The sequence below is a fragment of the Plectropomus leopardus genome, chromosome 2 (genome assembly GCF_008729295.1).
Source record: "Plectropomus leopardus isolate mb chromosome 2, YSFRI_Pleo_2.0, whole genome shotgun sequence".
NCBI lineage: Eukaryota > Metazoa > Chordata > Actinopteri > Perciformes > Serranidae > Plectropomus > Plectropomus leopardus.
Window position 1 is genome coordinate 32,224,579 of NC_056464.1, and position 26,341 is coordinate 32,250,919.

Below are 26,341 nucleotides of genomic sequence, written 5' to 3' on the forward strand. Positions count from 1 at the left end.
CAGATTGGTATTAGCTCCTTATTTTCCAATATGGTAACATATGAGGTCCTTGAAATAATTTAAACAGCCTGTGAGTAGATGAAACTACATATATATGAGCTCTATATTACATACTGTATGTACAGACACGTGTCATGGATTTTCAACTAAGAACATTTGTAAAAAGCTCAAGTGAAGAAAGATTTTTGTCAAACTGGCTTAAAAACTACACACATAGATTCAAGTGTCTCTGATTTTGGTGACAGAAATCTCTCAAATGAAGATAAATAAAAGTGTGTTTAATTTGCTGCCATCTGTTGGACTGAGCAAACTGTGCAAGTGTCATATCTTGCCTTTTCATACCTCTTTGCAGCCACAGTCCTTCCTTACTAAACCTATTTATTGCCACTCCCTACCTGTCCACCAGAGGCCCTCAGGCTTTTCACCTGCTCACCTGTTTCCACTTTCCTCATCAATCAGCCTCTTTCCACTCACTCCTCAGCAGTCTGTCAAAGCTGCTTTGTTGTCTTTTGTTTTTGTGCTTCTGTAATCTGGACCTGTACATACCTGCCTGCCTGTAAACCTTCACTTTTGGCATTCTGGACGGACCCTTACTGCCTATTCTCTCTGCACTTTGATCCAAATCTGCATTTTCTAAGTCAAGACGGGTTCCAGTTTTGTTAAAACTGCATCAGGTAAAAATATTCTTTGGTAATCTGTCACTCACAAGACCTCCATCTTTAAAGGGTAACAGTGTCAAACGTTCATATGAAATTTTGAAAAACTTTATTGACAGCTAGTCCTATATCACAGATATTCATAATCAAATATTTAAAATTATTTTATAGAATTATTATAATTTTAAATCATTTTTCAGGTCATTTCTTTTTTTAAACTTTACTGTTATATATATGAATATAGTATATTTATATATTTGCGTGTGTGTGTGTGTTAATTTTTAGGTAGTTTTCTTGCAATTTTTTCTTTCTTTCTTTTATTAATTTATTTTTTAAAAATAATTTCTTCCTTATTTCTGAGTAGTTACTTAAGAATGTTGCTCATTGTCTTCTTCCGATGTTTTTGAAAGAAATCACATCAATTTTCCCACGTTTTAAAGTGTGCAAACTGCAGCATTTAAGTGACAAAATCAGGCAATTTCAAGAAATACCAATAAGCAATTGTACATTAATTATCTTGTTTTTTTTAATGTACTTGCAAATAATTGCATTCTGTTTTTATTTACGTTTTGCACAGTTTCTTTTTGGAATTGGAGTGTACATCACCTGAACTCTTCCTATGCTCCCTTAACAATTACTCATACCACAACTATTGTAAAAGCCTGACATATAAACGTAAATATGGTTTATAGTTTCTTGTAAAATCTCCCTATGTGACCATATTTTGAATGACAGTCTCTCTGTGTGCCTTGCATTATGCAAGAGGGACTTGACAGCTGACACATGCTGATGCAGAAAAAACAGGTATTGAAGAGTGTAAACACCCACATATCCTCAGACTGACCACACCATGTAGAGGCTGTGAAGGATACTGGACATAAAGAAATTTGTTTATTGATTGACTGTATTGACTCCTCCCCCCCCAGAGTGGAGTCACAGAGCTGAGCCCTCCTGTCGTTTTTGTTATTGTTGCTCCTGTGGAGCGTTCATTAGCCCTTTGTCCCTGGTGATGCTGCCATCGCCGAGTCTTCTCCGCCACCTCAGGCGCCGTCTCCTCTCTGGCACTCTGCCACCACCTCTGTGACCTGATCCTGTGTGACTGCGAGATGGATTTCGACTGTACAAACAGTGTATGTGTGGATGATGTCAGGTCAAGGTGGTGAAGCACAAGTGAAAACAAACTAGAAGGGGACAACATAAATGTTGCTCTGGAATGTGATCAGTGACGGCAATTTGTATTAAATCCTGCCACCACGTGAGGACGTCTTTTAGATTAAAAGATTAAAGCTGTGCATTCTTGCAACTCTGCATTTTTTTTCCATTATCAAATACCAGTAATCCAGCTCGCATCTATTATACGGTGAAAGTCACTGTGAGTCAAAACGTTTAACATGCACAAGCACAAGAGTGTGTGTGTTTGATAATAATTATCTTTTAATCCTTAAGATTACTCTGCTGAAGTCAGTACTTTATACCCTCATGAGGAAATGCAGTGAGCAACATTTCTGGAATAAATATTGATTAGAGTTTTAATTATTTAGACAGAAAGCAGCATTTGTTACAGCTTGTTTGTATGATGTATTTCTTTTGGTGTGGCATACTGCGGGAATGAAATTATACATTTTAAGGATACAAAATGAGTCCAAAGAGTCAAGAGGTAATGAATAAATCAGTAGCCTGTTGGAGAATTTGGCCTGTGGTGGAAGATACTCAGCAGGTAGAGCATCATGTACTGTAATTGCAGGGTTGGTGGTTCAGTTCCTGGCTCCTCCTGTCCACTTGAGCCCCAAATTGCTCTTGGTTTTCAGGCCAGTGTCTTGCATGGTAGCTTGCTGCTGTTGGTGTGTGTGTGTATGTGTGTGTGTGTGTGTAAATGGGTGGATAAGAGGCACAATTTTAAAGCACTTTGGATAAAAGCACTACAAAACACAGTCCATTTGCGAGGAACCTCCCACATTTGCAAACCTACATATACAGAAATGTAATACCTGACATGCATGCCCCTATATCAAGACTGATGTTGCCATATATGTCACCAATATGACAATATATCATTACCATGTACATACATTATGGCTGTATGACAATCTTAGATAAAATATCTTAAATATCTTATAATATGAGGAATTCTTATGTTGTGTAACAGTATTGTGCCAAAAATCTCTCTTCTAATGCAAGAACGGGTATAAAATTATTTGCATGTGTAGGTTCCTAAACTTCATAAGCATGTTACAATAATTGTGTTAGTTTAATTACATCCCTTTTTGTGTGGATGCGGCTGCTTATCATAACATTGCACCAAATTGCTAACACAGCCACATCTGTACATCAAAGCCAGATGTGACAAAAACATTAGCAGACAGATGATGCAGCAGGTTGTGAACAAGGCATTTGTTTAGTCAGATCATTTTAACCATTTTAAAATTGAAAGTCAGCGCATCTACTAAAATGTTTTTAATAATCTTTAAATATGCAGGAAATCTCTGTGCACACAAGCACAGCAGGTCAAAGGTTAAATGGAATGTGGGCTGGTAAAATGTGAGGTGTTAACATTACCAAAATATTGGCAAAAACCTCAAAAATAAGGCCCAAGTTCTCACAAACACACAATAATATTTTAATAAAAGTTGCGTTAAAATGATAAATGAGTGCATAAATACATAAATAAAGCACGTGGCATGACTTTACATCACACAGACAGCTCTGGGTGCAAATGTCAGCTAAAGTTAATGTCCTGCAGTTTTATAATTGAAAAATATGCAAGTTCATTTTTGAGTCATCATTTTTAGCAAGCTGTGCACAGTCAGTCCACACACACAGCGCTGAACTTTGTCAGCCTGGATAACAGCATGCACATGAGGCTGTGTTTGTTTTAGCAGCAGTCAAAGCAGGACAGAGGGCAGGATGCAGGCCGCTGTACACTTTCTGCTGAGTTTGTATCTACACAAGCACTGTGCATTTATCAACTGCAAAACCCCTCTCCTGATAGCAATTGCAATCACTGTGTGTGATAAAGACTTTATTAGGCAGATTAAGTAGAGATCCTCGATCCCTCCGGGTCATGCAGCCTGTGCTCCAGTGGCTTAAGTAGAGATGCAGATATGAGTTGGATATCTCTCTCTTGACAAGAATGTACACATGCCAGACTGCTGTTTCCAGACAAGGGCAAATGTGCAACAATGACCCAAAACATTTCCATTAAAAGGAAATTGGCTGCAGCATCAGAAATGATGCATTTTCAAAATCACACACAGAATCCTAAAGAAATATGAAAAAATAGAAACGTGCTGCCAATGAAAATGTTGCAAAAAAGCCAACAGAGTTCTCCAGGCCTCTGGGGGGAGGGGGTACTGTTTGTTTTTGAAGTGGAGGAAAGTGAAGTAAAGAGACATCATAAAAAGGTACATATTATTTTACATTTGTAAAAACCTCTGTTGTGTTGACAATAGATATGCAGTGTTTCTCTGTTTCAACTGTTTTAAAGATTTGTGGGTTTTTGACTTTGCATCATTTTTGTATTTGCAACATGTTTAGTGGTAATGTTTTTGTTTTGGCTTATTGCAGAGCAATTTTATTTTTAAAAAATATGCAGCATGTTACCGTAGTATTTGTTTGGGATTTTCAAGTTATTTTGAGTTGTTTTGAATTGTTTTGAAGTTGCAGCATATTTCTCCTTATGGACATTTTTGGGCCACTATAGTCAAGCCCCCAGGAACAGTGCTGATCTTTGAAGCCAGTTTTTGTAGTGATCAAACCGTCCAATTACAACTTTCAGGTCTTGATGCCATTGTGCCCAAAAAAGACTTTTTCCCATAGACTTCCATTGTGAAAGAGACGACTAGAAAGTGGATAATTCTTTTTTGTGTGCATCGTAACCCCAAATAATTACTTGTTTTACAATTGAATTTGAATTTTGATCTGATAACATGTGAGAAGTCTACAACAGTCACGCAATTAAATATTTTTACCCCCATTCAGAGTAACAAAGCACTAAACCAAAAGTTGGCCGCTCTGCAGGAGAAGTCTCTAGTGCACCTGCTCTATGGGCCCCACAAAGCAGAAGATCTGGGTAATTTTTTACCTGGAAAGCAAAACTTTTTTTAGTCTCGTTCACATCAGAGAATGTTTTATAGGAATAAATGGGACTTCGCCGCCAACGATGAGTGGAGTTTTCTTTACATTTCCATAGTATGGTCTCTCTCGCTTCGGTTGAAAATCCAGCTGTTACATTCAGCACTCCCTGTAGACGCCTGGAAAATGTCCGTTGTGTTAACTGGATTCACAACGTTTTTCTGTTGCATTTGATTTTGGGAATTGTGTGTTTATGACTTTGCATCATTTTATTGTTTTGGCTTTCTGCAGTACAATTTTTCATTCCGTTGTTGTATTTGTTTTGGATTTTGGTGTGTGTTTTTGAATTGGTTTTGTTTCTGAAGCTGCAGAACTTTTCTCCTCATGGAAATGTTTTAGGCTGTTTATGCCCTTTTTGGCTACCGTACTTGCCAGAAGCCAACAACTAAAATGCCTACAAATGTAAAGGTGCTGCAATGAAAAAAGAAAATGTGTTTGAAGGTTCGAGGTAGTCCCAGTGGACTGCCATGTTAAATTTCCCCTGAGACAGCTGACAAATTAATGAAACAGCTATTATTAATCGAGCATAAAAAAATGGAAAGAAAATGAACACTGATGTCGCCTGAGAATAATGAAGGAAGACACTGTTTTTAATAGACATAGAAAAAAAAGTATTATCTGAAACACTGAAAAGAGAATTTGAGAAGATTGATACCACTCTCAGATACATCTATTTTCTCATCTGACTCTTGGCATTAAGCAAATTATTAATTTCCCAAAATGTGGTTTTAAGCTTCAACAAAGACAGGAAACAGCCAGGACATTTCCAAGAATTCTTATTATGTTTTTATTTAACATACTCATTTTAGTGCCCTCTCTATTCAGATGTCAGTGTACCTTGTTGACTACTGCACGGGAAGAAGAGAGACAGACAGAGAGAGAGTACGACATGGCCCGAGTACATGCTGCTATTCATTTTCTATCTTGAGTAATTATTTCTGACATTGCACATCAACCGTGACAAACTGTGACAGCTTGAGACATTCAGGACTGACAGTGTGAGCAACATGACAGTGAAATGAACCCTGAGATAAAGACAGAGAGAGAGCGAGACAGACAGCGAGAGTAAGATGGCAAAAGTGTCGGGAGCAAACAGCAGCGTGACTTTAGTGTCTGAACCACGAGGAGGTGAAGTGGACATAAAAGGGCGAGGAGGAGGATGTTGTTATTGGGGGGAGGGAGCCACAGTTGTATGGACATGATGTGTTCTATGTGAAGGGAATTATGATGCATTGAAAACGCAGCAGGAGGCGCTGCCACCCCCCCACTGCTTTGTACTTTAATTTTAAGCCATTGGCTACAGAGAGAGATGAAAGGAACCTCAGGTGATGAAGATAAATCTGGTGTCAGACTAGAAACTGGAAGACTAATGGGAACAACAATTCTTCATTTCACCCTTGTGCAATGGGCAGATTTTTACTGGAATTAATTTTTCAATGTGCATTTTTTTCAACAAGTCCTTCAAATTAAAAGACAAAGAACGCAGCTCTTTAGATCAACACATAGAGGCGATTTCTGAAACCTCCATCAGCAGGACATCATCTGTCAGTTGACAAATCATTACAAAACTGTTCAATAAAATAAATACATTTTATTGATTTACTTATTTTATTTATTTAAGAATAGGGACAGTGCACTTTGAAGAACATTTGCATGGAAATATGCTAAATTGTAGCCAAAGGCTAGTTTACATCTGTTGTCCAGAGGCAGGTAGGTGTTACAAAGCAAACAAATTACATACAGTAAGTACATAAAGATCATAACCACAAAAACTACCGAAGAAGAGGCGAAGAAGAGGTCATTAAAACAGATTTGTCCTCGGCCAATATGACATGACAACGCTGTAGTTTAGGTTTTGGTAACTGCAGCTGTGGCAAGATCGTGATTTAGGTCAAAATAAATGCGTACCTCATTAAAGTGGGTTAAGTTGACCCTTTATGCTTTTCATTATTTTCAATCATAATATTACAATGACGCATGTTTATGTTAAACGCAGCCAAAATTTCAGATAATGAGGAAAATACATGCAAAAGACATCGCTGTGAGAAAACCAGTGTTACCAACTGTTTTCCAATAAAAGTAGCTAGCCCTGGCTATAAAGTTGCTAAACATCACAAGATAATGTCAACGCATATTTATGCAAGTGTATAATAACAACACTTCCAGTTCTGTCCGAGCGCTTTCTCATCTGACGCCGTCCAGCCATGCTCCAGCTGGACGTGAAAAGTGCCTTTTGGCATCACGTTCGTGAAAAGCTCGCCAAAAGCATTGACAGAGTGGAGCTTTTTGACGCGTTTGGAGCGAGAAAGGGCTCACATGTTGGGTTGTGTTTAGAAACTTTTACTGGTGATTTTTTCACAGCAGAAATTAAGTGAAGCTATACTCATTCCCCTCGCCTTAAGTTACTGCTAAATGTAGCTACATGCTAGCGTCAGGGTGAATGTAATCTTGGTTACAGATGTTTTAAATTTCCTCCCAATTTTGGCTCATACTCCTTTTGAAAGCTATCTGGTTTTGACTATAAGGTTTTATCGATGATTTTTCACAGTAGAAAGTGCTGCTGTTCTCCATTACAGTCATACTGTAGCTGCAAGTACACTGCTACATGTAGCTGCATGCTAATGCCAGGGCAACATGTAATCTTGATTGCTGATGTTGTCAATATCTCCCCAATTTTGTACCATTTTCCTGCTGTAACACGTCTGGTTGTGTTTAGAAGCTTTTATTGGTGATTTTTCACTGTAGAAAGTGACGTTATTCCTTGTTACAGCCTTTCCCGCGGCTGCAATGATGGTGCGGAGATGTCAATATGGGGAAGACCTGGAAGTGCTGACCAATCACAGCAGACTGGGCTTCTTGGGTGATGAAGATGGCGCGTCTCTCACAGAGGGTGAGTACACGTGTTCAGAAAGAGGAAAACTAAATGTTTCATGAACATTAACGAATGTAAACATGTTTTAGTAGAAACCCAAAGTACAAGAATGAACCTGAAAATGAGCATAACAGGTGCTAATAGGAGGCCTTTGTCGTCATGGTGACAATAATAGCTATGTGATTAAGCTTAGGGAATGATCGTGGTCATGGTTATAAAAACAACATTAACTGGGGGTCGGAAACGCAAAACGAACAGCATGATCTATACTATATCATAATTTTATCTCTCTCTCACCCGTGGAAAACTCAGCATGAGAAACAGTGGCCTGTGGTGAGTCATCCTAATAAGGTAGGCCTGCCTTCCTGGGACTCCGGTGAATGCTAATGAACAGCAAAACTAATTCTCATTAGCTGGCCTAATGCTGAGCTGGTGGAGACGTACAGTTGAAGCTTTGTGTCCGCGAGGTGAAAAGCAAATTTGACATTTTGAAGGAGGCTGATAGGAAGTAACAAGTACAAGTGTTCCCTGCAGCGGATCCATTTTCTCCACAGTATCTAAGGTCAGACAAATTCGGAGCCTCTAGCTCGGCTGTTGTTTAACACTACCTCTCCACAAAGTTGTGTAGGTCTTGGACGTGCATGATTATTTGTCTGCTCATGAACTTGTGTATATGAAAGATGTGTGAAGCATGTGTGTGATTGTGTTGTGTGGTCGCTTAAGAAATATTGATTTCAGTAGGTGTTTTTATTTTTGCTTTTTTAATTGGCTCGATTTCTTTCAAAAACACATAAGCAGAAATGGTACAAAAATTAACCAAAAAAAAAGTTAAAAAAAAAAAAAAAGCCTCAAGATTACAGGAAATAAAAACAAGGAAAAAAAGGAAAAGGGGCTTAAAAATAAGAATAATTTTATAAAATATTTTTAAATAAATATTGATTATTATCAATATAGTTTTTGGGACATTTTTCCCTATATTTAAAAAAAACATTTTTTAAAGGGTAGTGATTTTTTACAATATGTGGAGCAGTTCAAGTTGCCTAATGCTTTTTTCCCCCATGATTTCAAAAGAAAGCAAACCAGTTTGCTCAGATTTCAAAAGTTTAAATGATTGTGAAGGCGTCTGAATGCAGCACAGGAGAACCGATGTCGATCCAGGTTTCAAAGGGTTTAACTTTAAAATGAACACTGGTGGCAGACAGGGGCAACCATGCTGCAAACAGACAAACACAAGCAAATTAAGAAAACATTGTCATCAATTTGAAGACACATACACAGCATTTGGAGAACACACTGCAAATCCTACAACACAATAAAAGTGTTTCCAAGGGACATTTAATACTGATGCACACTATTTTATAAAGTCTATGGTTACTGGAAATGAACTAAAATGTAAGTGTTTTTTACTGCCATCAAGCCTCCACTCCAAAAAAGACAGTCTATGAAGCTGCTATGTGTGTAACAGCTGACTTCAAAATAAAAGTTCTGTTACAGTGAATAACATTCACTCAACAAGTCAGTCAGTCAGTCATATAAAAATGATGAAATAAATATGTAAACAAATAAATATATGAATTAATCTATGAATAAATAGATAAATAATACACAAATAAATAGAAAAAATAAATTAATAAGCATAACAATAACAATAGTAGATTATACATTCAAATTATTAATACAACATAATAATTACTGCCTAAAAAATACATTTTCAGACAAAAAAATAGTACTGTGTTTAACATACAATAAAGACCAGACCACAGTGTATTACCCTTTCAAAATAATAGAGGTAAAATAACCTCGGGGCTGTTCTTCACAATTAAGTTTTGAGGTAAATTCTGTCCAGTTTCAGCACCTGTAATACTTCGGGGTATCATGATGGCTCTATCTTGTAGCTGCATCCAAAAACCAACAAAGACCACCCCATTTAAGATTTAGTGAAGGGGAGAGTCGGAGATCTTTCATTCACACTGTTATGGAGGTCTCAGTCGATGCACTGCAGAGAGGAAGGGAGGCAGGCAGGGTGGGGGGCATGAATAATTCAGCAGCTCTGCCACAGCGAGCCCCGGATTCCCATCCTCCACCCCACCAGCCTTGATCCCAGAGGACCCACAGTGGGCTTGTAGTGCAGCTCAGCCAGCGCTGCAGATGCACCGGTGCAGCACTCCGTAGCAGAAAACACCTCACGGGAAGTTCTGGCTCCTGAGGTGACTGTGGGAGAAATCACCTGAACGAAGGGACTGATTTTCTGTCACCGTGACAAACTGGAGAAAGCTGCTTAAATTGAACCTTTTAAACTCATGTGAAGTATAATTAACCTGCACCAGGCTAATGGGAGAAGGAGAGGATGGCACATGAGGAAGTTTACTAAAATTATTCTGCTGGATTCCTCCAGTGTAAAGTGCTTTGAATGAGAGGGAAGTGGTGGGATTGAATACGTTTTCACTTCATCTCACTCCTTTTTGAATATGTGAAGCAAGTCATTATGTATTTGGATATTTATGTTTTTCATTGTTTGTCGTTATTACTTTGTTTTTTGTCGGTCTGCTTTTGTGCAATATTTTCTTTATTTCCTTTTTACATCAAGCATCAATCAAATCAAGCATCAGCTAAATGCTAAAACTGCAAATATAATGCAAAATTTAAGCAAAGTTACTGAAACCTAGAAAGATACATAGATAGATATTAGGGGTTTGTAAGGTGGCACATACTTAAATTAACAGCAACATTACATCACATTTAGCTCAAAAAATGTCTAACAGCGGCAGTATTTGACGAGTTGGGAATGAGAACGAGCTGAATTGGCACATCGCATGTTGCTTGTTGAAGTCAGGTTGGCTGCCATCAGGCTGCCTCGTTGAGCACAGTGGCACTAAGAACATTATTTTTTCACACAATTTAAGCTTATTTTATTTTCCAAATTAATCCAGTTAGATCAATGAATCGCTCGGGCTGTAATGCATACCAAACTAAAACCTTGCAACAAACACTACAATACTAATACAGATATCATTACACCCTGATAGATAGATAGATAGATAGATAGATAGATAGATAGATAGATAGACAGATAGATAGATAGATAGATAGAATTCTGTATACACAAATGAGTCACAGTGATTATAAATCTTTGCTTTTATCCTGTGGTTCAAGTATTTTGGATTTCAAGTCCACAGACTGAGCTTGTACTGAATGTGGTGCTGCAGCTAAACACTTAACCGACTACATAATAAACTAACATATCACGCACACACACACACATACGCACACACACACGCACTAATGTTCTTTGCATCTCATTTTAAAAAACAGGAACCAAGAAAGAAAGCTGTAATTAGCCAAGGTCTCTTTCCAAAGTAATTACCAATATCCACATAGTGTCTCTCACACACATAGACACACACACAAACAAGTGTGTGCTGTTGGCTGATATATGCAAAGTGAACTGGAGGAAGGATAAGGAGAGACGCTTAAATACTGAAACAACGAGTGAATTATCTTCCGTGCAGCTCCTTTGGGACAGTATACTGTATGATCCGTCATTATAGAGTTTACTGTTATTTATTAATATACATTTAGATTCAAGTCAAGGAGGAACTCAGACATTTTCCAACTGTGCACAGGGCGAAATGGAAGGAAAGCTCCGCTGACAGAGCTTTGGACTGTGGAAATGAGAGAAACTAAAATGCAGCCATGCAAAGATGGAAGAAAATAAGAAAAAGGTGATCCACCATTGAACAGAAATTAATAATGAAACCAAACTGTATGAATTAAAGCTAAAATCTGTAATGTATTTTTAGGTCAGAGTCGGTCAAGTGTCAAGTTATAATGGGCCCATTGCACACCTGTATGAATATGATTGGAAGTTGAAAATGTTGAAACTGCTGAGGTTGCAGACACTCTACACTCTAAAAATATGTAGATCAGATTTGCTCAGTTGATCTATCTGGCTGACTATGCCAGTGGGATCTAACTTCAAAATTTCAGTCCATCATATTACCATAATACAATCATACTAGACCTCATAATTCAATTACATTTTCATGCAACAATGCAGTTCCTTCAATGGCCACCTGAGGCTGGCTGCGAGAGTGTCAATGCATTTTTGACCAGCCCGTTCTCACTCTGAACTCTTCAAATAGTTTGTTGCATCATCATACCAAACCTCATTATTTAATTACATTTTTATGCAACAATGCAGTTCCTTGAATGGCCACTCGGTGGCCATTTTTATATAGAACTCACTCATTTAAATGATACTAAAACTTAAAAGTATACATAAAGGGCAGTTGGGTTGCTCCATTTCACAACTTGTTACACAACGGTGACAACCTTAGTTACGTAAACATGGCTTGAAGCCAGATTCACTTAAACAGTTTTAAGCCCGATTTTTCCTACTGAAAAAAAGCTTTAGGATTATCACAGTTAACCATCACCTTGATAACCAAGCTAGCAGCTGGCCTTAATGTCATCTCCACCCTCCAGGGTCACTTCTGGCTCCAAAAGTCTAAGAAGGTGGCATTTTTAGTGTTTATGTACTTGGAGTCTGACACTCAATAATTCTGCTAATCTGTTTATATGGGACTGTGTGGCTGTGGATTGATCAGATTTGATTTATACCATACACTTAAAATACCACAATTGTCATATTTCTCCAGCAGAGTCTTAAAAAACCAGTGACAAGAGCACAGACAAAAATGTCTCATGTGAAATAACCAAAAGGTAATTGGGTGAGGAAAAAAAGTGCGCTTATGTAGGGACCATTAAGAAGCTGATTAAGAAAAGGTTTTCAGGGCCTGTAATTCTTTGAAACCTGAGCAAATTGGCTGAAATTTCTTTCAAAAACATGGAAAGAAGGCAACTTAACAAGAAATGTCCCAGAGAAAAGCGCTAAAAATGGAGAATAATAATAATAATGATTCTAAATAAGGTTTTCTAGACATTTTCCCCTAGCTTTATGATAATATTCTAATCATTCTCTTTCCCTTGTGCTCTTTCTCCCTCTTTTAGAGCTCATTTTCAATTCATTTTTTGTCACCTTTCGCTATTACTTCTTCCAATTTTCAGGACATTTCTTGCCAAGTTTCCTGTTGCCTTTTACCCCACAGTTACGAAAGAAATCAAACCAATTTGCTCACATTTGAAGGGTTTAAAAGCCTGTGAATGGCATCTGAACGCAGCACAAGAAAACTGTTGAACCAGGTTTCAATCTGTTAAAAAAAATGCATGCGTGTTGTACACAGTTAGCTGGAAAAATGTGGGCATGACGAAGGAGGTTTAAAGCCTATTATTTCAGGCACTCTTACGATGCCTCTGGACAGCAGGTTCTGGCAGGCTCCAATTGCCCGTAAAAACTGTCAGTGTCTTGCTTGACCCATGTTCCCTCATCAGATCAATAAGTCCCCTGGTACATGTGTGATGGATGATCCCCACAAATAATCCACCTTGATAGATGAACCTATCGACTCGTCACACATGTGCGTTATGTGAGGCAGTTAAAGGGACAAACACGATGCTGCAGCCTGGAGGTAGTACTTAAAAGATTAACAGAAGCCACATAAGCAGTAAAAGAAACATTTTGTTTTTCTCTCAGTGGAAAGCCTTGGACACGACCCGCAGTTGACTTTTGGGCTCCACAGTGGGCAGTTAGTACATTAAATTTAGACCTAAAATAGGAATCATCTCTGTGCAAACAATTATAATCTATTGCAAGATTAGGCTGAGTTATTTCGCCTTACATAGTTTCAGTTCCACTGCCGTCAATCGATCTTGAACTGTTACATCTGAACTTGTTATCCTGACAAACAATGCACGTGCACACCTTCCTGTTCTCTCCCACCTTCTCTCCACGGATCCGATTTTCAATCAGGGGCCGTTGGGTGCAGCTGATAGTGGAAACTCTTTTCTCAGAGGCATCCAACAGTAATGCTCTGGTTTATTACACCAACGCTGAGATTAAACTGGGTTATATCGATCCCAGGCTCAATGGAGCTTGCGGCAAGGACCAGCAGAGACGGATCATCCAACTGTGCCACCACCGGAGAAAAGGATGAGGGTGATTCTTTGGCGCTGAAGACAAGTGGAGATTACACATTTTAGAATGATCTACTGAAATCTTCAAGCAGGAGACGCGCAGATGTCTGCGCTCCCTTTGGATGAACATATCTCCAGCGCTGATTAAAATTTTACCTGAGAACCCAGAACATCCCATATCAGCAGATGTAGCAGTGCAGATAACCTTTCTCTTTTTTAAATTTTTGTCTGCAGATAAGGAGCTGTGCATCTTGCCGTGAGCACGTTACTGAGAGGCACAATTGTGTTTTGCATTCCTCCTACAGAATTTCTCTTTTGCTTGGTGGTGCCCCCAGATATTTTCCATAGGTTGGTCAGAGGGGGGGAACTGGAAATATTATGGTGACATACCAAAAACAAAAGCCACAATGAAGTTTTAGAAATGCACTACTGATACACTTTGGTTTCTTATTTGACAGTTGATATCACTAACTATCTGTAATAGTGGTTCAGTCAACAATCCCACAATCCTGGTTTAATGTTTTGAAAACTGGTCCAACATCACTTTTCTTGTGCTGCATTCAGACACCTTTTGCAAGTATTTAAACCTCTAAAACTTGAGCAAATTGGTTTGATTTCTTTCAAAAAACTGGAAAAAACCCGATGTCATACTGACATTTAGTGCCAGCTGGGTAGTGACCTATCTCACATGATGTCACATGATGTATATCACATGACATTACGTTATGTTAGAAACAACCATACCATGATGTTTTTTTCTGAAACCAGAGACTTTTGTTGCCTAAACTTAAAGAAGTAGACCAAAAACTGAATTGTTTTATTAATGATGTAAATTTATTTTGAAAAAGAATGCATTTATTTATTAAGCTGAAACTGCATTTCCTGTCAAAATATTAGTGTATTTTGAAAAGACACAATGTGATATCTCTGAACATCCAAAACAGATGCAGGAGGGTATGTAGCACATCATATTTTGATGTGTAGGGCCAAGCATCAGTGTTTGACGAATTGTGGATAAGAATGTGTTGTTGGTACAAAAATGCTGCTACCTTAAAAACCGAGCGTGTCACAGCATCTTAGAGACGGTTATATCAGCTTCCAGTTATTTTTGCGGGGAGTAGATCAGCAATTATATCCACCTTGTCCCCCTTTTCATGCTGCACTGCTTTTGTTGTCTGCCATTTATCCTAAATGGCATCACAGGCATGTCAGGATCATGTAGAGGTTAAATTAAAGAACCTTTGCACATGAACCTCAGTGGAGGCCAATCACCTTCACTGGCAACATACAGCATCATGTGGAAAAATGAATCATTGCATAAAAAGCACAACTGATAAGCCCGAGGTAGAAAGAAAAATAACAAAGAACCGATGAATGCCATCCCACCTGAATCAACATAATTATTGCTGCAAACAAGTAATTTCCTACATTAATAGCAGGGGAAAAGCAACTCTGAAACTGATGTTTTTTCTTCTTTTTGCGAAAAGTAGACAACCATCGAGTGAAACTGAATCCACAGAAGAGTTGAGCTCTTGCACAACTGTCAAAAAGGCCACTTTTACAGATACAGTCGATGTCTGAAGTGCTTTTCCAAACAGCAGATAGCACATAAAGTAATGGCAGCACATGCAGGGAGGGAGGCAGTATTACTGCAACCAGTCGGTGCTTATTGAAAAGCAGGCACACATAAAATGTTGTCATCAGTCCTCCTCCAGTGGTGTGCAGGCTCCCACACTTCTATGTGAATAAAATGGTGACTCACGTAGAGAGGAAAGTCAATGGCACTACACATTCTGGCATGAATAATACGCAGAATGAGTAATTACCTTTGATTTATGAAAATAAAAGGATGTTTTTCAATGAGAGTGTATGTCTATTCTACTTGGCAAAATAACATCCATCAACAAACATGTCATTTCAGACCCGATGGCTTTGAAAAGGGGTGACTTAAACCAATGAGAGCACACGCAGAGAAGCAGTCATGCTGCTCTGTGCGACTATTGAAAAGCCAGTGCGAAACAATCACAAGCAGCGGTTCAATGTTCACCATCCTCCGGGGTCATGCTGTCTCTCACTCTGAAATGCAAGTGCATCCTGACTCATGTAGAGAGTCTATTTATACTGAAGCTACCAGCGCAGTGTAGAACATAATGTTCTCTGGTTAACGGAAGAGCCCAGACCCGACTTATGGAGAGTCATGACGCCCACTCCCATTTCCGATTTTACCTGGATAAGAGGATTTGTCCTCATTAGATTGGGCCTGTGAACAGCGCAGCCCACTAAAATGAAATGATTACAGTGCTCTAGTGTGGGTCAGCTTTTAAATGTGAACTGACTGCAGGCTCTGCGAGGTAAAGTGCAAGCTTCCTGTCAGAAACAGGAGAAAAGTTTTTTTTACCTACCACTTTTAAGGGTATTAAAATCCTTGTGCTGGGCTAAGAGGCCTTTCACAAACGTGAAATGTGGGCAAATTAATTTCTTTCAAAAACAAGGGAAAACAGGTAATCAGGAATTTAGCATGAAATATCCCACATATGTAAAAAAAAATATTGTAAAAGGTGACAGAAAAATTACTTGTAAATTAGCTAAAAATGAGAAAATAACTAGGGAATAATCTAAGAAAACTATATAATTATTATAATTCTATATTTAAATTAGATTACCAAAATTCTACATTTATTTTTTTTTTATCATTTATAGTTATTATTTAAGTGTTTTTTTATGGCTGTTTCTTCTTTTTGTTCTTTTACTTTTCTTTTTGTTGTTTTTTGATTTAATTTCAGGTAAATTTCTTGTAACTCTTTACTAATTTCTTGCACATTTTTGGGTCATTTCTTGATGTGTTGCTCATTGCTTTTTTTTTCAAAGGACATTTTTGGACATTTGCTAAATCACTGTCTTACTGAAAGGTTTGCAGATACATGCTCTTCAGACTATTTTTAAACTCAGTCATGTTCAAAAGCTTGTCGTTCGTGACGTGGAAACAACATGGACGCTACAAAGATGATGTGTTGTATTCTATTGCTCAGAGTGTTTAATGTCCCAGTAAAAAATCATGTTGCTCTCCAAGTATGGGATATGACTGATGATCATGACTGTATTTTTGTTTGTTTTGTTCTTTGGTAATAGTTTCTTTGTCTGTGTTTTTTACTTGTTTGTGATGTGTTGGTAATATAGTTGTGTCTTGTGTGTATTGTTTAAGGTTATAAATATAATTAAAAAATGAATAAAATCATGCACAAAAAAAGTCAATGGAAAAAGGATTTAGATCCTAATACTAGATCAAAAATAATTCAAATTTGTAAAAAAAAGTCACAAAGAAATATTTAATCCCTGCTTAATTCGTTCTTTAGAAATATAAAACACATTTCTGAAAGGGACAATACTTAGTATTATGATTTGAATCCTTGAAACAGGGAGTATACTGCTTTTTCTTGTGCAAATATCAGGTGAAAAGTTCATTTGTTCACATCCAGGCTCTTTGTTTTTCTCTCCAGGCCCCTCTCATTGCTGCTCTCTGCCTGTCCACCAGATGCCCTCTGACTTCATCTCCTCACTCACCTGACTTTCACATCCAGCCACTCCCTCCTGCCCTGTAGTAACCCTCCCTCAGCCATTCACCTCACCTGACCCTCCCCGCCCACATGCTCACCTCTCTCTACTTCCTCTCATCAGCACAAACCCCTGCCCCCCTTTTCCCAGTCAGCTGCCAGTTTGTTGCTGTTTCTTTGTTGGTGTTTCTTCCCTTGGCTTTCAAGCCTCCTGTGCATGAACCATGAACCCAGAAACCCTGAAACCGTGGTACCAGAACCTGACCAGAATCTGTATGTGCCTGCACGCACCTTTATCCAGGCCCACTTCCTGGTTGTCTGGAGTTCTGTGTGGACTTTTCAACCATGCCAGTAAGCTCATTTACCTTTATGTTTTATCTGCGCTCTGGTCCTGCTCCTTGCTGGACCAGGCGCTGTATTATTTTTAATGGTTTGGATTTACTAAATTTATTTAAAATTTTCTCTTAGTAGTTTTTTAGTGCTAGCTTGATTGAACTTTTACTTCAGTAACATATTCAATGCAGGACATGTACTTGTGACAGAGTATTTTTACACTGCAGTATTAATACTTTTGCTTAAGGTGAAGGACCTGAACACTTTCTCCACCACTGCATTTTATTGGCAGCGTTAGATGTACTGGTAGGCAGGTTTTGTTAGCTTTGAACAGGGCCTAGCTAGCTGTTTCCCTTTGCTTGCAGTTGTTGTGCTAAGCTAAGCTAAGCTAAGCTAAGCTAAGCTAAGCTAACAGTCTGCTGGCTACCTTTGCATTTCACAGCTGTGTGAGTTGCATTGTTTTTATAATGTAAGACTTGCAAGGAAGCCAATAACTGAATTTCACATAATGCCAAACTATTTTTTTAACTCGTCTGTTCAGTTTTACAATTTAAAGCAGCAGTATGTAAACTTTTAAGGAAAAGGCAGCACTACTTGTATAACATATTTCATAGCAATAAAATATTTTCAAATGATTTACAATTTAAAAGAAAAATCACCATTTAAAAAAGCAAAAGTGCAGACAAGAGGTGCAGATAAATAAAAAAAATATATAAAAATTGAGTTTTAAAATGTCTAAAAGGAAAAAATTTCGCTTTGACACAAAAGCACACTTTAGATTTGTGACTATGGTAACTTGACTGATGAAATATGTATTAAAACATGTTAGAGAAGAAATTATTATTTCATAATTTCGTGATGATAGACGTAAAGATCATGTTCTCGAGATCAGGTTGAAAACGTATAAAAAACATTTGAATGTTTTGAACGTTTTGAATGATGGTAAACTTAAAAAAACCCCAAAACAACAACCTTTGATTTAACCGTATCTCTAAAATGAAATGACAGTGGCTCATTACAGGCACATGATGTTGACATTTCCCTGAAAAAATATGTGTGCCGTGTGTAGCCAAGGTCTGAATAATGAATACGGATCTATTAGGCAGCCTTGATGCCCTTTTCCCGACAGGCAGGCTGTGTCCTCGCTCGCCCGCTCTGCAGATTGTTCACTGATTTCAGCGTTCGAGTCTGCTTGACCACAGTCTTCACATCCTCGCAGCAAACACCGCCTTCATTTCTGTTGCATATAAAGATGGGAAAATGATTATTATACCAATATATTGTGAAAATGAGATGAGACATTTAAATTGGCTCTCAGTCAGCTGTGACAATTACTGCGACCCCCCAAAACCAGAAGAAACCATAATGATAATGTTCTTCTGCAGTTTCTCAGTATTACAACCCGAGGTGATAAATAGACAAATTATCATCAAATTACACCCATTTCCAAATTATATCTAATATAACACGTCACAAAGGGCAAACTTATGCCGCAACATTGTGTTTAAAACATCTGTTCAAGTTGTAAGTGCAGTTAAACTCCACACCAGCGGGACCGTTATTGTGACAGAGTGTTTTTCTCCTTCGGCAACTTCCACCTGAGTGACATTCATCCATAAGCACAGCCTGAATGTCGCGCTATGATTTCTGAAATTCAATTTTCCCAAGCCACAGAAATCTAATAACCTCCAAGCTAATGACAATTGAGTCAGGAGAGATGACTGAATTGCTTTCAATAGGCTTTAGGTTTTCCAAAAAGTCAATATCCATTATGTATTTGGGCTCAGACCAATAGGACTTCATACAATATGGACACGGTCGACCTCTCCGCTGCACCTTTCCTCACACAGTCTGCACAAAAGCTGACAAATGTAAATGCCATGTCATTGTAGGGAAACTGAATTGCATAATACTTTGTTCATGTTACTTTGTCCATCTCCTTTTAGATGAGTTCAGCTCAGGTCCTTTTTTTGTCCCACAAGAGGAAGTTATTTTTGCAGCACGGCAGTGAAAACATAAAAATATAAATATAATGCAAAACACAATAAAACTACAGAAATAAAACCGTAACTATAAAGATACAATAAAGTCTTTAATCAATTTGTTCTTGGGAAGCATTATTTGAAAGAGGCTCTGAACCATCTTCTTTTGTTTTTATGTGAGGGGAACCACCAGGTATTTGAAATCTCAGACTAAAGATGCTCAGCTTGCTCTGCTTAGGGGCCACTTTTGCAAAATGACAGGAGGCCAGGGGCCAGTTTCAGCAGCCCTTTACATGTTTCTAGGATTTAAAAACATTTCTAGTATTTCAGGACATGTCTTGGATTTTAGGACATCTCTAGGATTTGATGATGTTTTTCTTTTTTTAGGATTTTAGGAAATTTCTAGGATTTTAGGACTTTCAGGGCTTACTAGGACCTCTGCTGGGGGCACAGGGGATCTGCCATTGGCACTTTTTTTAAGCTTTATTTTGATGTTGTTTTATATATGCTAAATGTACAAAGAAGATTCCCAGTGTGAATCACTTTATTTTCAGTCTGAATTAGAAAATGGTCAGGAGGGCCACACTGCTGTTGAGCATCTTTTTCTTTTTTTGTTAATAAATTCTTTATTGCCAACAGTTAGTTTATTTTTATCCTAAATTATTTTACATCTGTAGCAATATTGTGTAGAATCATGTTTGCACACATGAATTAGGATGCTTTCACCTTTGGGCGAGCTCTGACCTGTTATATTAAGTATATATTTTTAGTATTGTCCAACAACAAACTGTACAAAAGGTATCTCATGTGAACAGGGAACAGTTTGTGGCCTTTATTGTTTTGTCATAGTGATGTTGTGTAGTGATACAGTTGTGGTTATAGAAATGTCTGAAAACACTCCTTGATGATGTCCCTGTAATTCTATATTCTTGCTTTTTATTTTGACAAAAAAGAAACATAAAATACTCACATTTAAGAAGTCAGAACCAAGAAATGTTTGGCATTGTTGCCTAAAAATTGCTTAAACGATTGGCAACATAGTTTGTGATTAATTCTTTGGGATGAAGTAGCCACTCTATGATGACAATTAAGAATATAGATTTATCTTGATCAGGACTAAGCTCTGTACACTGGAGAGCCCTTCCAAAAAAACCCACTGACACCTGCCAACATCTGACTTTGTATTTAATAAGAAAGGTTACAATGAGCATTCACCTCCCGAAAATATGACTCTTTAGAGGTCGTGGGTATTGAACAGCTCCAGCTATGATTGACATTGATAAAAATACAATACCTGGATGGATGTGTATATTTTTGACGTTTCCGGCTCAATACACTGATGCACAGCTAAAAATGACTATCTCTCATGAAAAAAGCAGTGCACTGAGTTTGCAAGACAGACTGAATAAGTAATAGATAAAAAATAAGTAACCACCGTAACATTTTCACTTGTCTCTGTCCTGCTTTCTTCTGTTTAACAGGCCCACAGGAAGCGCTCAGAAGCCAAATTTCGTATTCGTATTTCGTATTATGTCAGTCATGTGATGCACCGCGGCCTACAGAGACCTTTCCCATAGACTTACAGCTAAAGAGACATCTGTGAATCAGTAGATACATGTTTTTAGTGTCACAAACCCCATGAAATGCTGTTTCACTCTCCAAATCGATCAGTCGAATCAATCCGATTCATTCAGCCTTATAAAATTAGGAAAGTCGAGAAGAGCAGCAAACATGGATGGAGTGGAAGCAGCTTGTCTGAAGCTGCTTTTCATGCCTGGAGTGCAGCGGCTGCTTGAGCTTCTCACAGCCCAGCAAAATTGTAAAACAGCTGGTGTGGGAGGAGGTCAAGGTTGTGAGGTCAGTGTGGGAGGAAGGGGAAATAAACGTATGCACCTTTACTCAGTCCTTGCTTTCAGAACACCCTATATAGAGATTTGCAATGTCCTTGTCCAGAAAAGAGGCTGTGAAATTAATCTAATTTCTGGAAGTGTTCAGAAACTCTCAGAGAGACGAGGCTGAGCTGACCTGCTGCTGCCGAAAGATGTTTTCTTGACACATGGATGTGTATTGATTTGCAGCGAATGATGGCGATGAACCTCAAACAAAAACTGCTGGCACTGGGTTGGATGCCAACAAGAACATGAAGACAGACAAAAGAACAGAGGACAAAGAAACACATGAGAGACGTGATATGAAAAGCACATAACAAAGAATACCTTAGGAGCAGAAGAGATGGAAAAAGAAGGACGTTACACTGGCAGCACGTTGGGCGCAGCGTGGTGTCTGAAACCCTACACATACACAAACACTGTCAGATCCTTCAAATCCATGGTCCAGGAATTTCTGCAGTCCGTCTCTTGTCTCTTTCTCACTCAGCAGTGCATTAAAAGGGGGGCAGTCTGAATGCTGCCTAAAGCGTGCAATCTATATACTGAACAGCAAGACAGTAACGGCCATAAAACTGGTTTGGGAGTTTACAAAGAAGGCCTCCAGGCTTCATTTAGCAGCTGAAGTGGGACCACAAACAGTGCAGTTTGGGGGCTGAGGTAATACGCTCTTCATTAAAATGCATCAAAATAATGCTGTTACACAAGAGATGCTCAACTGCTGCAGGCTGTTTGGCATGTATTATAGAAGAGACAGTTAAAAGAGGATTTTCCTCTCAAGTCTTTTCTGGCTTTTAATTCATCTTTAAAAAATAGATACAAGCGGCTAGTGTGACTGTTCTGGAGCAACTGTTTCTGCTACAGGTTCAAGATTTGGCTGTGAAAGGAGACAAAGACTTTGTCTGAGGTGCCACATGTTTGTATATAAGCTGTTTACATGGGGAATAAAAAGAAATATTCTGCTAATGTTTCTGTTTACATGCAGCTGTGCATTTTCAGATAATATGTCCTTTATCATGTCAAAATGTGGGAAAGTGAAACAGCTGAAGCCAAAAAAGTCAAAATAGTCTAGTCTTTAGAGTTTTCCACTGGTGGCGACTTGTTGGACCTTGCAAATACTACAAATACATTTTTTTGAAGGTCTGCATTGTGATATTTGTGCACTGATAAACACTGATATTCGAGTCTTTCATAATGTTTAAAAGTTGGTGTGTGACCAGATCTGTTGGCATTTCTTTTGGGGATGCATGTCTACTCCAGCCTTGTGTACTGTTGGCTATATATTTAACCAAAACTATGGTTAAAAACCCCAGTTGAGACACATTCTCTAATTGCATTGTATACATGTCCAAGGAATACTTTCTGCAGTACCATGTTGGGTTTTTTGGCCTTCACCATCTTGTTTTTTTTCGCAGCCAGAAGTGACCATGAGAGGGTGGAGCTGTGGAGGAGCGAGGACACCCATGTGGAAGCAACTTCACAAGGTAACCACACATACCCAGCTCTTTTGTCTATTTTACTCTTAATGGGGACCCTAATTTAAAAAATTAACATCATATTTTATTGAAAAAAAAAACTGAAATTAGCAACTGAGACCATAAACTCTTCAGGAAAATGTTTACTGAGGTAATAAATTCAGTGAAAAGTAGGGTCATTTTCTCAGACTACTACAAACAGGCTTTTTTTTTTTTGCTAACCAGTTGAGTCGCCCCCTGCTGGCCATTAGAAAGAATGCCAGTTTAAGGCATGTCCACATTTGCGTCACTTCTCAGACATGGAGATAACACCTTGGTTTGACTCTGCCAACTCCTTTTATAGAATTTTGTGAACCCATATCCTCCTATCTCATATCTTATTTGTTTCTCTGTGCAACGGCACAGCAGAAACGGGTCATCGATATTAATTTTCCCAAGTTGCTTAGCACCACGTTTACAGAACGTTATTGTTCAACAGTACGGATGCTCACACTTTTATTGTTCTTGGTGTGGATGCCCCCTAAGGGTTAATTTGTGCTCAGTGTAGATACTTATATGGAAATGGATGGAGCCTTCTGTACACATTCTGTGTTCATTTCATCCTCATTTGTGCACATTTTCTGATACAGATATAGAAGAGACAAAGCAGTACACCAGAGATCATGGGGGCAATGTAGCGTGTATCAATAGAGATATGACCTTAGCAGATGAAGAAGACGTTTAAAAATAGCTGAAAAGCACAAGAGAACTGCCTCCATTAGGTACATTACATTATTACAACCTCCTCCACAGTTGCCTCATTTATTGTTGTGTGAAACTTCTGCCCTTTAGTTCCATGTATTGGCTTCATCTGCATCATAAATGACGTAAGGAAGTATGAGGGCAGTGGCATTTCCGACATTTGAAACAGATGCATCTATTTTCGTAAAGGGAGTATATCTATAGACAAAGTTTTGCTTTGAGCTGATGATGACGTTGCTGTAGATTAACAGTGAGGGGATCACCAAAATTATAACTATTTATCCTGGGGGGACATGAATGTCTGAATCAAATTTCATGACAATCCATCCATTAGTTCTTGAAACATTTCAACAAAAACCATAAATGTTGACCTCATGGTGTTGCTTGAGGAAAAGTCAGATGCCGACTAATGTCTGTCTCCTTCATTCTGTGACTTTCATGAATGTTTGAATTTTCATAGCAATCCGTTTAACAGTTTTTGAGATATTTCAGTCTGGACCAAAGTGGAGGACCAATATTGCTATCGGTCAGGCTTTTTCAGGCTTTTTTCTACCCTAAATTTGGAACTTTTTTTTACTTGAACTAACCCATCTCAAGGCTCATTCTCAAACATTACAATAAAAAAAAGAAATCTAAATTTTACTCTCTGCTTTGGTGGATCAGGCACAACACTTTTATCCGTTACCCCAGTGGGATCCATAATTTCACCGGCTGGATTCATGGGGCTTCACACACTGTAGATATCAAATCCCTCACATCAGCAGTGCCGGAGGCGAAATACAGCCAAACACAAATCGCTGATGGACACAGAATGACACGAGAGATGGATGAGGCTTTAAGAGGAGATGGTGTGTGGCAGGAGGCAGGCGGCTTACATGCAGTAGATAGACTGAATGGAGGGAAAGTGAATGAAAAATACAAACAGATTCTACTGAACTTAAATGACTGGGATTTTCATTTTTGGGTGGCTTTTTCTCTAAATCTGTATACACACTTAGCTGTTTGAGTGGCTGATAAATGTTCAAAATTATTCCAGTTGCAAGTTATGTAGGGCGAGCGTGAGTGTTTTTCTCCCCAGCTGTTAAAAGCTGCATAGTGAGCTGCAGCATTATTTGGTGTGTGTGGATGGAGGAGTTGTAGAGAGCGCATTGGACGGCGGGGAATGGTCACATGACGGTGACAACATATTCGATTTAAAAGAAAGGAAAAGAGAGACTTGAGCTTCAGATGCGGGCTGATTTGTGCAGAGGATCTGGCTGAACTCACCTCTCCGCTGCTTCAGGCTGCTGAACAGAGATCCGATTATTTTTGCACCACCTCTGCGATAATAATTAATCCTCATTTTAGCTTCTGCAAAATTAAAACCACTGACGCACCTTTTCATCATCACAGCAGCAGTGAGGAAACGCAGCGCTCCCCTCATAATACTATAAAAAAGGTAAGAGCAAATAACTTTCTACAGCAACATCATTTAGACATAATTGCTGTTGCTCCGCGCGTGTAATCTCGCGTTGTTCCGCGTGGTCCAAACCCAATTAACAACTGTTTTATTGCAATTTCTAATCAATGCATCTCATGCACGCTGTGGCCGCTGAGCACGTGCACCTGACAAAAGGAGGAGGTAGTTAGAAATGCGAGAACTGCGCCAACACAGTGCAGTTACTTCACTGTAAAATGTAAGGTCTTTTATTTTCTGACTCCAGGCTGCAGGATTACTGACTTACAGCAACCTAATTAAACACTTGATGTGTAATTAATTCAGCCTTTGTCAGTTAATGCAAAATCCCCACTTCCAATTAGTAATCCATAAATAATTTACTAAATATAGGAAAGTGCATTATTGAAATGCTTTATTATGCATAGGCCATCCTGATAAAACCAATCAGTCTTTTTTTTTTCTATTTTCATGTGCTGTGCATATTTTCATATGTTGTGTTTATTATTGCTGTAAAACTTAGGACAACTCAGCTCATTGTGCAGGACCAATGGGGGCAAATATTGGCAAATTTTCTGTTTATTTACATCTATATTGTCTTTTTTTCATATGCTAGATATCAGGGGTGTTTCTAGGATTTGAGGATATGGGGGACCTTTGTGGGGGGTGAATTTTGTTTGAATGTACAGACGCTGTTTTGGTGCTTTCATATGCAGTCTGGTATCTTATTTACACTTTTTTTGTGTGGTGGGTAATAGCTCCAATATGTCACATATTGCCACTTTGTAGAGTTGACTTCAGCGTCTACATATTATGCTCAAGGTATCCTTCTGCATCTGCTGCTGAGGTTCTGATACCACTACCAACACTGCGAGGTCAGCCAAAGCACGTGTATGTGGAGGCAACAAAAAAGCATGGCAACCAATCCGGGACATCAACAAAAGCACACAGTTAAGATTAGGGTACAAAGGCACAAATGGTTAGGTTTAGCAAAAAACATCATGGCACTACATCCAGACGGAAAGCTTACACCTGACTCCTGGATAAGAGTCCAGGATTTGTCAGACGCATCCTTCGCCACTAGAGCCCGCTCTATGGGGACCCTCAAACTCCATATATTACGTTGTTGCTGGCAGCGTATCATACAACAGGCTCAGTCAGGCTGTGCAACAACTGACTCCACCTGTCCACGCATCATACAGCTGTGCCAGCTACCGTCTGACCGGCGGAGTATCATAACCATGAA

General features: G+C 38.7%; 1 protein-coding gene and 1 long non-coding RNA gene across 2 annotated transcripts in view; both read left to right on the top strand.

Annotated features, from left to right (window-relative positions):
* Positions 1-503: 503 nt before the first annotated feature.
* LOC121948593 lies at positions 504-22,928 on the top strand. Its single transcript, XR_006106171.1, has 4 exons — positions 504-674; positions 7,558-7,677; positions 17,190-17,594; positions 22,860-22,928. It is a non-coding gene; the product is annotated as an uncharacterized LOC121948593 (long non-coding RNA).
* Positions 22,929-24,912: 1,984 nt separating this feature from the next.
* Positions 24,913-26,341, top strand: part of rap1gapb (RAP1 GTPase activating protein b) — a 143,406-nt gene continuing 141,977 nt past the window's right edge. The window contains exon 1 of the mRNA XM_042509013.1: positions 24,913-25,098. The gene's annotated coding sequence lies outside the window, so the exon portion shown is untranslated. The remainder of the gene's footprint in view (positions 25,099-26,341) is intronic.